Source organism: Panthera tigris, chromosome A2 (genome assembly GCF_018350195.1).
Source record: "Panthera tigris isolate Pti1 chromosome A2, P.tigris_Pti1_mat1.1, whole genome shotgun sequence".
Lineage (NCBI taxonomy): Eukaryota > Metazoa > Chordata > Mammalia > Carnivora > Felidae > Panthera > Panthera tigris.
The window spans coordinates 115073578-115088469 of NC_056661.1; the positions used below are offsets into that span (position 1 = coordinate 115073578).

General features: G+C 37.1%; 1 pseudogene; it reads right to left on the reverse strand.

Annotated features, from left to right (window-relative positions):
• Positions 1-11273: 11273 nt before the first annotated feature.
• LOC102962665 lies at positions 11274-11762 on the reverse strand (annotated as a pseudogene).
• Between the last annotated feature and the right edge of the window lie 3130 nt (positions 11763-14892).

Consider the following 14892-nt stretch of genomic DNA (forward strand, 5'->3'; position numbering starts at 1 on the left):
GATTTTGATGGTTTCCTGTCTCACATGTAGATTTTTCATCCATTTTGAATTTGTGTGTATGGTATAAGAAAGTGGTCCAGTTTCATTCAGCATGTTGCTGTCCAGTTCTCCCAGAATCATTTGCTAGAGACTGTCTTTTTCCCATTGGATATTCTTTCCTGAAATTCCTCATTTCTTTTACTTTTAAACATACGTATGCTTATTAGTCTTTATAAGCCAATCAAAACAGGAGAACTGATAAATTTTAGAGAATTTATAACCTAATTTATTTATTTATTTATTTATTTTTAATTTTTTAATGTTTATTTATTTTTGAGAGGGGGGAGGGGCAGAGAGAGAGGGAGACACAGAATCCCAAGCAGGCTCCAGGCTCTGAGCTGTCAGCCAGAGCCTGGACAATGCGGGGTTCAAACTCATGAACCATGAGATCATGACCTGAGTCGAAGTCCAACGCTTAACTGACTGAGCCAGCCAGGTGCTCCTATAACCTAATTTATTAATTTGCACTGGAGGTAGACAAGATATACCAAGATATATTTCTCAGAAAATACTTCCCACTCACACAACTGAGGAATCTGATCAACTCCTGGGCAAGCTAGAGTTTATAGCTGGATTTTTCTTTATTTTATTGTAAACCATGTGGTGCTTGTTCCGTCCGACTGTGAGTGAAGTTAAGGGCTGAACTCTAAGGTTTATTTTTCTTTATATCTTGACTTGTCTAATTTGGGTACTTCTCTGTAATTATTTTCTTTTGAGCGAGAAGAGAAAAAGTGGTGTACAGTAGCCCCCCACCCCCCATCTGCCCTTTCACTTTCTGCAGTTTCCATTACCTGAGGGTAACCTCGGTCAAGAAGTGGATGATCTTCCTTCTGACTTATTGTCAGAAAGGAGGCCAATAGTAGTTTAATACTATGTCACAGTGCCTGTGTCATTCACCTCCCTCCATCTCATCATGTAGCCATTTTATCATTTCACATCATCACTAGAAGAAGGGTGAGTACAGTACAATAAGATATTTTGAGAAACCATATTTACATAACTTTTACTACAGTATATTGTTATAATTGCTCTATTTAATTATTATTGTTATTAATCTCTTACTATGCCTAATTCATAAATTAAATGTTATCACAGGTATGTACGTATAGGAAAAATTGTGGTATATGTAAGGTTCAGTATTATCTGTGGTTTCAGACATCCGCTGGGAGTCTTGGAATGTATCCCCCATGGGTAATGGAGGCTACTGTATTCAGAACCTTCTGTTTTCTCTGGAGGTCATAAAATACCAGACAAGCTAGCAGTGATCCTGCTTTGTGCATTCTAACTCAAATTCTGGCTTATTCCCACAGTTGATTTCAAAATTGTACAAACTACATGAAGCTCTTTCAGAGGTCAGAGCTATCTGTTTTCAAGTCCACACAAAACCAATGTCATGAATTTAAGTCTTTGTGTGCATTTTCTTCCCCTTGATGGTACATCTGTCTGATTGAATTATATACCCTATAGTGTGTACACATTTATTTTCTAAATTTTTGAGAGAAAGTAAGAACAACCACTATTACTGGACACAGATATAGAAAGAACTATAATTATTCATAAATCATTTAACAAGGCTAATTACTTTTGTGAAGTAGGGTAAAGACAATATTCATCTACACACACATAGTAAAAGGACTAGTGACCTCTATGTCACAACTACAGCACTGAGTTTGCAAAACTCACTGGTAGGTTGCAGCTGGGTAACAGGATGACTAAGAATATACAGTGGATCTCAAAGCCACTCAAGTTGGCTATTCTTTGATCCACAGGCTACTCTCCATTCTAGTGGGAATAACTTTATTTTCTTCTTAAGTGATTTTAACTCATAATGGTGCACAAACAAGACAAAACACAGAGAGAAAGCCAGGAGATGTCAGAATCCTCCAGACAAACAAATAAATATGAACCGACAAGATTTCTTTTCATCTTTCATTGAACAGAAACCAGATTCTCTGTCATCTTCCGGTCAAAAGAGACCAGATTCTTGGACCATATAATCAATGCCATGCTTCCAATGAAAGTCATAAAAAATGGTGGGCAATGCAAACTCACCCAGAAACAAGATATCAAAAAAGAAACAGAAAAAGAGAAATAGTGAGTGAGACTGAAAGCAGTATTGTGGCACAAGATATCCCCCCAGGAGCTGGAAGACTTGCCTTGACATAGGTTCTCACGTGTGGTATGCCTGTCTGGCAATGCAATTTTGTTGGTGCTCATGAATGACACCCCAGGATATCTCAGTGAAACCTCCAAATCACTTGTACACTGTGTTTTCTTTTCATGATATTTTATATTTCCCATGCATTATCCATGGCCATGCTTTCAAAATCCCAGCCTAATGTGTTTCTGCCACAGGAAACAGTTTTCAACTCACTGCTTCAAGAACATTCCCCAGAACCGTGTTTTCCAAACTGAGAACAGGATGAAGAATTATTGAAAAGGATCCATCAGCACTTACACATATTGACTGTGAATGAAGTAAATAATAGACTTCACACATGAATTAAACAATACTTTATAAGTCTTTTATGCTGCTGTGGTGAATAAGATACAAATTAACTTAGAAATGACTAAATTCATAGTCCCTTTTTTGTACATTATCTATTTGCCACTCAGATACTAAGTCCAGATACTAAAAGTTGACGCCACTTGGCAGGAGTGAAGGGGGCAAATAATGCTCTGAATATGTTCTACATGAATATTTTCATATATGCTTGGAGAGAAATTAAAAAAAATCGTAATGTTTATTTATTTTTGAGAGAGAGAGAGAGACAGAGAGTGAGCATGAGAGGCAGAGGGGCAGAGAAAGGAGACACAGAATCTGAAGCAGGCTTCAGGCTCTGAGCTATCAGCACAGAGCCCAATGTGGGGCTTGACCTCACAGAGTGAGAGATCATGACCTGAGCGAAGTCAGATGCTTAACTGACTGAACCACCCAGGTGCCCCTGCATTGAGAGAAATTATTTGGGGATGGGGGAGGCTATCATAAATTAACCTATAGATTTTTTCTTGACACAGTAAAAGTAGGGACAGCTTACTGAAGGTGGTTCTCCCTGAAAAGATGGGGGCAGGGAAAGGAGCTTGACTTTCCTATGTGCAATTTCTTGTGAAGAGAGGTAGGATCCCAGAGAAGAAAGGTAGTCCTTCTTCTTAGTCTTTGATGTTGAAAATGGGGAAACTAGCTTCAATTCCATGTTCCTGGGGCCTGCTCTGTCCTGGAAGGGGCTGTAAGTTGAGAGTATTGTGTCTTAAGCTTTTACTCATCCATTGGGGCTCAACACAGGTGGAATGTAAGGATTTCATGATTAGGTTTGAGTGGGATTTGATTTTCTTTAAGGATCTGTGTGAAAGGCTTTCTCTACACACAGGGAATACAGTGATTTATATATATATAAATATATATATAATTATATATATTATATATTTTAATATTTTAAAATAATTATATATATTTTAAATTTTAGTTAACATACAGTGCAATATTGGTTTCAGGAGTAGAATTCAGTGATTCATCACTTACATACAATATCCAGTGCTCATCACAATAAGTGCCCTCCTTAATACCCATCACCCATCTAGCCCGTCTCCCACCCACCTCCCTCTATAAACCCTCAGTTTGTTCTCTGTTGTTCAGAGCCTCTTGTAGTTTGCTTCCCTCTCTCCTCTTATCCCCCTTTCCATATGTTCATGTGTTTTGTTTCTTAAATTCCACATGTGAGTGAAATAATATGGTATTTGTCTTTCTCTGACTGATTTAATTCACTTAGCATAATATATTCTGGTTCCATCCACATTGTTGTAAATACCAATATTTCATTCTTTTTGATTGGTGAGTAATATTCTGTTGTATACCATATCTTCTTTATCCATTCATCAGTCGATGGATGTTTGGACTCTCTCCAAAGTTTGGCTATTGTTGATATTGCTGCTATAAACAATGGGGTGCATGTACCCCTTTGTGTATTTTTGTATCCTTTGGGTAAATACCTAGTAGTGCGATTGCTGGGTCATAGGGTAGTTCTATTTTGCACTTTTGAGAAGCCTCCATACTGTTTTCCAGAGTGGCTGCACCAGTTTGCATTCTTACCAACAGTGCAAGAGGGTTCCCTTTTCTCTGCATCCTCACCAACACCTCTTGTTTCTTGTGTTGTTAATTTTAGCCATTCTGACAGGTATGAGGTCTCATTGTGGTTTTGATTTGTATTTCCCTGATGATGAGTGATGTTGAACATCTTTTCATGTGTCTGTTAGCCATCTGGATGTCTTCTTTCAAAAAGTGTCTATTCATGTCTTCTGCCCATTTCTCAACTGGGTTGTTTATCTTTTGGGTATTGAGTTTGATAAGTTTTTTATAGATTTTGGATACTAACCCTTTATCTGATATGTAATTTACAAATATCTTCTCCCATTCCATAAACTGCCTTTTTAGTTTGGTTTGATTGTTTATTTTTCTGTGCAGAAGCTTTTTATCTTGATGAAGTCCCAGTGCTTCATGTTTGCTTTTATTATAGTGAAGTGATTTGAAACCCATAATTCAAGGAAGGGGAATAGAAAACAAAGAAGAGTAGGAAAAACTCATCAGAAAATGACAGCTTGAGAAGATGAGGCAAAATTAATTGTGCTGAATAAATGAGAGCACAGACTACTAACTTAGGAAGATTTGTGCTAATGTTAATGTGAAGGAAATTAAAATACCCAGGGGATATTTGCAAATAGGAGCACTTACAGATAGTCTTATTTTCCTAATTCATTTTCATTACTCTTTTAGGGAATTCTGTATTTATGTTTATAATTCACTGAGAGCCTAAAAGGTCTTTATTCCTATTGCATTATCCTAATTTACTTCGCAGTTCCAACATTTCCTGTTTTTCTCACTAGCTCTCTCGTCAGAGTCAAATACCCATTCTTGGAAGGTTCCTTGTGCTCTCAGCATGTTTTGCCTTCTGAGCTTTTTACCAGACTTTATCTATAATGCATTCTATAGATCATCAAAGTTTCCTGAATTATCCAAGTTGGAGCTGAATCCAAGCAGACACTTAACTCCTTTGATCTAAGGGAAGGAGAAAATTTTCTGAACTCTTAACTCACTGTGTGTATCCAGTGGGAGAATATGGTCTTTACATTTAGAGAGTTTTGAAATCCAGAGAATGTATATTTGAATTGTGGACAATTGGTTCAAATTAGACTGAGAACTAATATGCAAATTTTTAAATGTAGCCAGTATTAGAGTTAATGAAGCAGTTGTTTGCCATATAATATCTCTTTTAAAATACTATTAGAAACTTTAATTTGTCTAACAGTCTTATGTTATGCTTGGCTTTCTTCAATGATATAAATTTTAGACATTTTAATTTGGACCAGAAGATTTTATAGAGCTAATTTTCCCCTATTGTTATATTAGTAGATGTTTTCATTTAATACATAATTTAATCTAAACGGAAGTCTATAAACCAAGAAAAATAGGCCTCTGTTGTTTGATATTGAAGATTTGAAGAAGTTACTTTTCAATTTCTTTTATGTGAAAAGGAAGAGTAGGAGATACAGATAGGGGTTGGGGAGAGGGGTTGTTTTCTTTCTTTTTAAAAAACTTTACTTATTTAAATTATTTTTTAAACTTTTTATTTTTAAATAATTATTCACAACAAAGTACAAAGAAATGTACAGGGAGCTTCTGTGTACCACTAAACTAGCCTCCCCTTGGGGTGCCTGGGTGGCTCAGTCAGTTAAGCGTCTGACTTCGGCTCAGGTCATGATCTCACAGTTTGTGGGTTTGAGCCCCGCATCAGGCTCTGTGCTGGTGGCTTAGAGCCTGGAGCCTGCTTCAAATTCTGTGTCTCCCTCTCTCTCTGCTCCTCCCCCGCTCATGCTCTGTCTCTCTCTCTCCTTCAAAAATAAATAAAAACATTAAAAAAAATAAAAAAAAATAAACTAGCCTCCCCTTGTGTTAACATACTATATAACTGTAATACAGTATCAATGCCTGGAGACTGACGTTGGTATAACCTATAGAACTTATTCTGATTTCAGCTATTATATAAGTATCATTTGTGCATGCGTGCATATTTGTGGGTGTGTATATCTGTATAATTTATCACAGGCACATCTCTATATAACCACCAGTAGGATAAAGATTCTTGATTGTTGATTCTTGATTCAAGATTCTTCATTACAAGACTCTCTTGTGATACCCCTTTATAGCTACCATCATACGTCTTCCCTGAATCCCTAACCCCTGGCAACCACTCATCTGTTCTCTATCACTATAATTATGTTATTTCATGAATGTATAAATGTAATCATACAGTATGTATCCTTTTGAGATTTTTCCATTCAAAATTTCCTTGACTTTCATCTAAGTTGCTGTATCAATAGTTGGTCCTTTCAATTGCTGAGTAATATTCCATGGTATATATGTACCATGGTTTACTTAACCATTTATCTGTTGAGGAGCATTTGGGTACTTAGAAGGTTTTAGAGATTATGAAAAAAGCTGTACAAGTTTCTGCATGAAAATGAGTTTTGATTCTGCTGGGATATATACTCAAGAGTGCAATTTCTAAGTGGTAAGATCATTTTTAGTTTTGGAAGGAAATTGCTAAACTATTTTCCAGAGTGGCTATATCATTTTATATTCCAACCAGCAATGAATGAGTAATGCAGATTCTTCACATCCTTGCCAGCATTTGGTGTTATTACTATTTTTTATTTTAATCATTCTGCTACATGCATAATGATGTCATTATGGTTTTAATTTGCATTCCCCTAATGCTATTGAATATCTTTTTATGTGTTTGTCATATATACATATATATACATATATATGTATATACATATGCCCTCTTTGAAATGTACATACTTTTTGTTTACTTTCTCATTGGATTTTTTTTTTACTTTTGAGTTTTGAGGGTTTTTACTGCATTATAGATATTAGTCCTTTGTTGGATATGTTGTTTGTAATGTTATTTTCCATTCTTTAGCTAGTCTTTTTGTCCTCTTGGCAGGGTCTTTTGCAGAGTCAAAGATTTTCATTTGCTGAAGTAAGTCCTATTTATCAATTTTTCCTTTCCTGGAATATTTATACAGGAACTTTTTAAAGAGCCTCTAGAACAGTGTTTTGGGAATTTTTGGGTATTTTTTTAACCTTTTATTTTGAAATAACCATAGATTCATAAGAAGTTGCAAAGATAGTGCACAGGGGTACCCTTACCTACTTTCTACCAGTGGCTACATCTTATATAACTTTAGTACAATATTATAATTAGGAAATTGACATTGTTACAATATGTGTGTGTGTGTGTGTGTGTGTGTGTGTGTGTGTGTGTGTGTGTGTGTGTGTTTGGTCCTATGTCAGTTTATCACATTTAGATTCATGTAACCACCAACTTACTCAAGACATAGAATGATCTCATCACCACAAAACTCTCCATGGTGCTACCTCTTCATAGTCACACCCTCCTCCTACCCTCTCTCCATCCCTAACCATTGGCAATCACTAATTTGTTTTCCATTTCTATAATTTTGTCATTTCAAGAATGTTATATAATTAGAATTACATGGTATATGAACTTTTGAGACTGGCATTTTTCACTCAGCATTAAGATCAACTAAGATCCATCCAGGTTGTTGTATGTATCAAAAATTCATTCCTTTTTATTGCTGAGTAGTATTTCATGGTCTGTATCAGTTTGTTCAACTATTCATTCTTTGTCAGACCTTTTGGCTCTTTCCAGTATTTGGTTATTACAAATAAAATTGCTAGAAACAATAATTGTACAGATTTTTGTGTGGACATAAATTTTCACTCTGCAGGAAATGCCTAGGTATGTGATTGCTGGATGGTATGATAAGTATACATTTAGTTTTTAAAGAAACTGTCAATCTATCTTCCAGGAATAATTGTAGTATTTTACTTTCTCATCAGCAGTGTGTGAGTTCCAGTTTCTCTGCATCCTTGCAAATGTTTCACATCATCACTATTTTCTCAATACCAGCTTTATTGAGATATAATTCACATATTATAAAATTTCTCCTTTTAAAGTGTACAATTCAGTCATTTTTAGTATATTCACGGAATTGTGCACCCATCACCACTATTTAATTTTAGAAAATTTTCATGATTCAAAAAGAAACTCCTTACTCATTAGCAGTCACTTTCCATCCCTTATTCCTCGCCAGCCTAGGGCTACCGCTAATCTTCTTTCTGTTTGTATGAATTTTCCTATTCTGAACATTTTATGTAAATGGAACTATACAATATGGCCTTTGGGTCTGGTTTCTTGCACTTGCCTAAATGCTTTCAAGGCTCATCAATGTTGTAACATGTATCAAAAACTTCATTCCTTTTTATAGTTGGATAACATCCCTTTGTGTGGATGTACCACATTTTGTTTATCCATTCATCTGTTGGTAGACATTTGGGTCATTTCCACATTTTTTGTAATCATGCACAATGCTGCTATGAAAATTAGTGTACAAGTTCTTGTGTGGATATGTGTTTTCATGATTCTTTGGCATATACCTAGGATTGAAGTTGATGGGTCATATGGTAACTCTATGTTTAGCATTTTGAGGAAATGTTTTCCAAAAGAAGCCATTTTTCAAAGTGGCTTACCCCACTTATATTTTTCCACCAGCAGTATATGAGGATTCTGGTTTTATTTTTTTTTTTACATCCTTGCAAACATTTGTTATTGTCTATGTATTTTTTTAATTATAGCAATACCAGTGAGTGTGAAAATCATATCTCACTGTGGTTTTGATTTGATAATCTTAATGACTAATGACTAATGATACTGAACAGATTTTCCATGCACATGTTATCCATTTGTATATCTTCTTTGGGGAAATGTCAGTTGAAGTCTTCTGTGCATTTTATAAATATGTTATGTGACATCTTATATAACTTTAGTACAGTATTATATCTTTTTAAAAGTTTATTTATTTTGAGAGACACAGAGAGAGAGAGAGAGTGGGGGAGAGCAAAGAGAAGGAGACAGAGAATCACAAGTGGGCTTTGAACTGCCAGCACAGAGCCTGACAAAGTGCTCAAACCCATGAATCATGGGATCATGACCTGAGCCGAAATCAAGAGTCAGACGCTCAACTGACTGAGCCACACAGGCCCCTCATCATAAGTTTTAAATTATTGATTTCTAAGAGTTTTTATATATTCTGAATACAAGTTCCTTATCAGATATTTATTTACATTTTCTCTCATTCTGTTGGTTACCTTCTCTCAGAATAAGCTCTATAGATTGTACCAATGTCAATGTTGATAGCATCCTTTGAAGCACAAAAGTTTTTAATTTTGATGAAGTCCAATTTGTTTTTCTTGTGTTGCTAGTGCTTTTGGTACTATATCTAAAAAACTAATGCTTACTCCTAGGTCATAAAGATTCATTTCTACTTTCTTCCAAGAGTTTTTTAGCTTTAACTATTACATTTAGGTCTATCACTCATTTTGAGTTAATTTTTAACTTATGGTGTGATGTAGGGGTCCAACTTCGTTCTTTTACATGTGGATATTTAGTAGTTCCAGAAATGACTACTCTTTCCCCAGTAATTAGTTTTTGCATTTCTTTTTTTTATTGAAACAGAAATTATTTATTTTTATTGTTTTTAATTTTATTTCCAATATTGTTAGCATACAATGTTATATTAGTTTCAGGTGTACAATATAGTGATTCAACAATTGTATACATTACTCAGTGTCATCAAGATAAGTGTACTTACTCCCCTTCACCCATCCCTCACCCATCTCCCCTCTGGTAACCATCAGTTTGCTCTTTATAGTTAAGAGTCTGTTTCTTGGTTTCTCTTTCTCTCTTTTCCTTTGCTTGCTTGTTTTGTTTCTTAAATTCTACATATGAGTGAGATCATATGGTATTTGTCTTTTTCTTTTTTTAAAGTTTACTCATGGCACAAAAGTATTTAACAAGCACCACACATCAGTTACAGAAATACATATAGTCTATAGCTTATACTTTAAAACCAGAAGAGCTGATTGGAGTCAGTATAGAGTCTTATTTCTACTTGAAAGATATAGAAGGTACACATTGAGAATTGAAATACTATGTTTTTTCTTTCTAGAGATGTGACATCCATGTTTTCTGGTCAGTAATTTCTATGAAACATTATGCTAAATAAAAGCATTGATGACCAGCAAAGCTGTTTGCTATTTCCTACTTGTGCTGAGCCAGCCCAGTGGAACATTGGGGACACTTGGTAGGGACATTTTGATAGGAGGAAGGAACTACAGAGCCTTTACCCCAACAGAAAACCTAAACTAACTGATTATACAGAAAGGATTTTAGCAAACCTGTACACGTAACATGCCGTAAGAAAGAGAGATCTTTTATACTTCTAGCATAAGCACACACTCACTGGTACCCAGTGAAATAAGAATTCCAACACAGAAAGCATTTTTGCTTTCGTAGAGCTAACAGCTAAAAAGCACACAACATATAATAACTTGATCTTTAAGTGGGTAGTCATGGAAGCTCCAAGATTATATTCACTAGGTTAGCCTGAGGATTCATCTATAAAAATATTTTTCTAAAAATTCTTTAAAGAGAACTCTAGAAACAGACTACATCAGGGCTAGCAGAAGACAGTGATGCAAGGACTAACAAGTGTAAGACAAGGAACTGATTTTCATATGTAGCTTCAGGTAAGGGATCTCTCTCTCTGTTGATTCCTATAGCCAATACTAGCTGGAAAGGGAGCTGCTTCAGAAAGCTCAGCTGGCTTGAGTAACACCCTAGAGAAATGTTCCCAAACAGACAAAAACCCCTTTGTGGCTGTGGGACTGAAACTGATGCACGTAGAAACCTGTGAGCACACAAAAGGCCTGGTGGACATGTGGAGCCTGCTGAGACAAAGAGGGCTGGAAGTGGTGGGTTCTTCCAAATGCTGTTGACCTACCAATATGTATGTTGGGGAAGGGGCCAGGGTGGAATGCTGGCTTTGGACTTGCTCCAGAGGAGCCTGACTCAGAGGCCTGAGAGAGGGGTCTACTTGGGGGAGGAATGCTAGGATTACTGAAGACAAGAAGGTGCTTCAGGGTCCCAGGAGGGTTAGATGATTGTCTTCTGACCCGTCAATACTTAAAATTAATGAAGAGTTGAGGAACAGAGTCAGTATTTCCAAGATGTATTCTGTCACATTAGCCAAAGCCTCTTCCAGTCTATTGGGCTGGCAATGTCCAGAAAGATCCCATTGTCTGGTGGTGGGACCTAGGGCTGCAGGTCACGCAGGGAAGGTGGCAGAGAAGGTGATTTGCACAATGAAGTCACCACTAAACCACTGCTTAAATCTAGTTCCCACTTTTCTGTTTCTGCTCTATAGTCCAGAAACATTTCTCTAAAGGCCAGAAAATCTGTAAATGTGAGCAGCATGTCAACTGTGTCACCAGCCACTTCATCTTTATGGTGCTATAGAGTTGTTGGGAAAGTCACCATGTTAAATCCAGGAATCTGCTCCAGCAGCTGTTCTTTAATATACTTTTCTAGCAAAGACATACATTTGTTAAAAATAGGCACTTAAGTGAGTTTATTTTCTTCCATGTCTTCAAACTCCTGATAGTACTTGTCCATAGACTTCCTCTGTAATAACTGGAACTCATCATCCATGATAAAGTCCTGTAAATATCTGATCACAGCATCAAATTCTGCATTGGAGGTGGAAGAGAAGGACAGCGCAAAGCTCTCTTCCTCTACATCCATCCCTGTCGCTGCAATCACCTGCGGGACCCTACCCTGGGTGCAGCTGGGCCCAGCCAAGAGCCCAATATGCATCTGTGAGGCCTCCATTACCCACACTGGGGTTGCTCCCAGCCAAGCCTCACTGCTGGCTTGTGCCACATACCTACTGTCCTGCCCTGGGCTCCTCTAAGGCTATTGTATAGGACATCCCCTTAGACTCACACATGTACTACCCAATTTGGCAGGTGGGTGGGTAGACAACAGGCCTTTGGAGCATCCATTGATCACTGGGAGACAGAAGCTAATGCTTTTTCCCTTCTCCCAGGTGCATGGTTCTGAGATGTATTCATGGTGCCCCTTACAAGTTCCCCTGAGGACAAAGCATCAGTTGATTGAGTTACACTTTTCTTTTGTTGACTCTACCTCCTTTCCTATTTCAATGTCTATTCCTTACTTCTGCTCTCTGGGACACAGAAACCTTTGTCTCATACTTTACCATCAGGATCCTCAGGCAGAGATACAGAGGGTTTAGGAAATTACTGGGAAAAAGCGACAAACAAGGGAAAAGTGGAAAGAGCAATTAGAGATGATTCAATTCTTCAGGGAGAGGTGATAGAGGATAATGAGTTCCAGTTATTACAGAGGAATTTCATGAGAGTGGGAAGCATGGTTGGATATTGTGGTTGTTTTGGGGGTAGAGCCAACAGGATTTGTAAATGGATTGGATGTGGGGTATAAGAGAGCAGAGTCAAGGGAGACAGAACCCAAGTGTCTGGATGAGCCATTACAGCATGGAGTTACTGATGCCATTGTCATGGGCTAGTTTGGAGAATTTGATTCAGTACAGTTAGCTTCAAGAAGCTCATCGAGCATTCAAGTGGAAATTTCTTATGTTACAGATATTGAAATGGAGACCAAGAAATGTGAAAAAAAATCACCTAGTTTAAGGTCATATCATTAAGAAACCAAAATAGAAGAAAAGAAGGCAAAACAAAAACCCTTATCTACATCAATATATATCCTAAATGCTTCACCTCCTCTTTCACCTGAACTTCATCTGTTCCCAGAAATTTTCCCAAAAAAGTCTTCTGAAGCAAACGTGTGCTCTGGATTTGATGTGGTCGTAGGGACATAGTGGTAGGTAAAATGAAGGCTGAATAGTTTAAGGCTATCATTTTATGTCTTCTTGAACATCCTTTGATTATGTTACCTATCCCTCAGAATAGCTGAGCGACGGTGGTTCTGGATCTTTGTTATCACCTGAGGGAGAAGAAGGGAGGCTCAGAAATGCTGAATAATTTGACTGAAACTGCATAATTAAGTCAAGTTGCTGCCTAAATGAAGATTTGTGCCATCAAGCTCCCCTGTGCTATCTCTGCCTGGATGAATGTTCCAGCAGAGCCAAAGCCATTACCTGGGCAGTTCTTCTCAACTTGGCTTAGGAGTCTTGGAGCCTGGATCTCTTCACACTGCCTCTTTGATAGACTATCTGAGACCAAGTATGAGCCACCATGGGGCCCCAGGACTCTGGGCTCCCTTACTGAGAGGGTGGTGTCCACTGACATTTCTAAACTGTGTTTCTGTGTAACATCTTGCAAAAACTTGCAACTGATGGAACAAAAGACCCTTTCATTACCTTGGCAGTAACTGAGTAAGTGAGTCACTCACTGGCCCAAGGCCAAGTTCAGGTGTCAGGTACCTGAAAGCTGTGAAGAGAAGATAATGCATTTTCCTCTCCAGGGAGAAGAGAAAACATGTTTCCTTCTTTCATTTGTATCAAGATTATCAATTTAGCAGTTATCTGAACTTATAAAACTGAACTTAAACTTCAAGGAACATTTATTGTCTTTTTAATTTTTAGTACAATAATGTATTTTTAATTTTGTTTTGTGAAGTGTTAACTGTCTTTGTTCAGTACCTTGCACATAGGAGTTTCTGTCCTATATGCATTATAAAATGCTTATATGATATGAAACACCTAGCATAGATTTGGTGTTGACATATGGTCAACAGATGTAAGAATGAATTCTTTTACTAGTCATTGAGAACTGAGTCCTTGAGACCATCCTGGGAAATCTTAAGAATGTGATTTGGCTTTACAGATAGTGATAAAATCCTAAGGACAAGGAATGGAAGGAACCATATGAAGTATAGAGAATGGAAGGGGCAAAAAGAGTATTTTAAAATTTTCTCTATTCAAAGCATTATGAACTAAAGAGCACCTTGATAATACCCAAAGATAATACACCTTGATAATAACACAAAGAGCAAACACAGGCTTTTTATGTTCAGTGAGGATGAACAGCCTGGTGCATAAAGCCTTGAGTGTTCAAAAACCACAATAATTATTGTGTCTTTGCTTGTCACTAAGTGGGACTCTGACCTTGTTCCAACACCAGTACCTTTCCAGGAGGTGGGGTTTGGTTTTGCTTTATTAGTAAAATAAGGTGATCAGTATCAATTGTTGGTAGAACTTGTGAAGAGGTGGATAGACACGTGGATACTTTTGTAAATGTCTTAGAACAATGCATAATTCATATATGGATGATTATGATGGTTTGAAAGATGGTCTCCTTGCTTCTAATCTGGGTGTAGAGACCAATCAGAATGGCTAAAATTAACAACTCAGGAAACAACAAATGTTGGCCAGAATGTGGAGAAATGGGAATGCTCTTACACTGTTGGTGGAAATAAAAACTGGTGCAGTAACTCTGGAAAACAGTGTGTAGGTTCCTCAAAAAATTAAGAATAGAATTACCCTATGACCCAGGAATAGCACTGCTAGGAATTTATCCTAAGGATACAGGAGTGCTGATTCATAGGCACAGATGTACCCCAATGTTTATAGCAGCACTTTCAACAATAGCCAAATTATGGAAAGAGCCTAATATCCATCACCTGATGAATGGATAAAGTAGATGTGGTATGTATGTGTGTGTATGTGTATGTGTATACAAATGTACACACACGCACACAATGGAATACTACTTGGCAACGAAAAAGAATGAAATCTTGCCATTTGCAACAACGTGGATGAAACGGGAGGGTATTATGCTAAGTGAGATAAATCAGTCAGAGAAAGACATATCATGTTTTCACTCCTATGTGGAATTTAGAAACTGAACAGAAGACCCTGGAGGAAGGGAAAGAA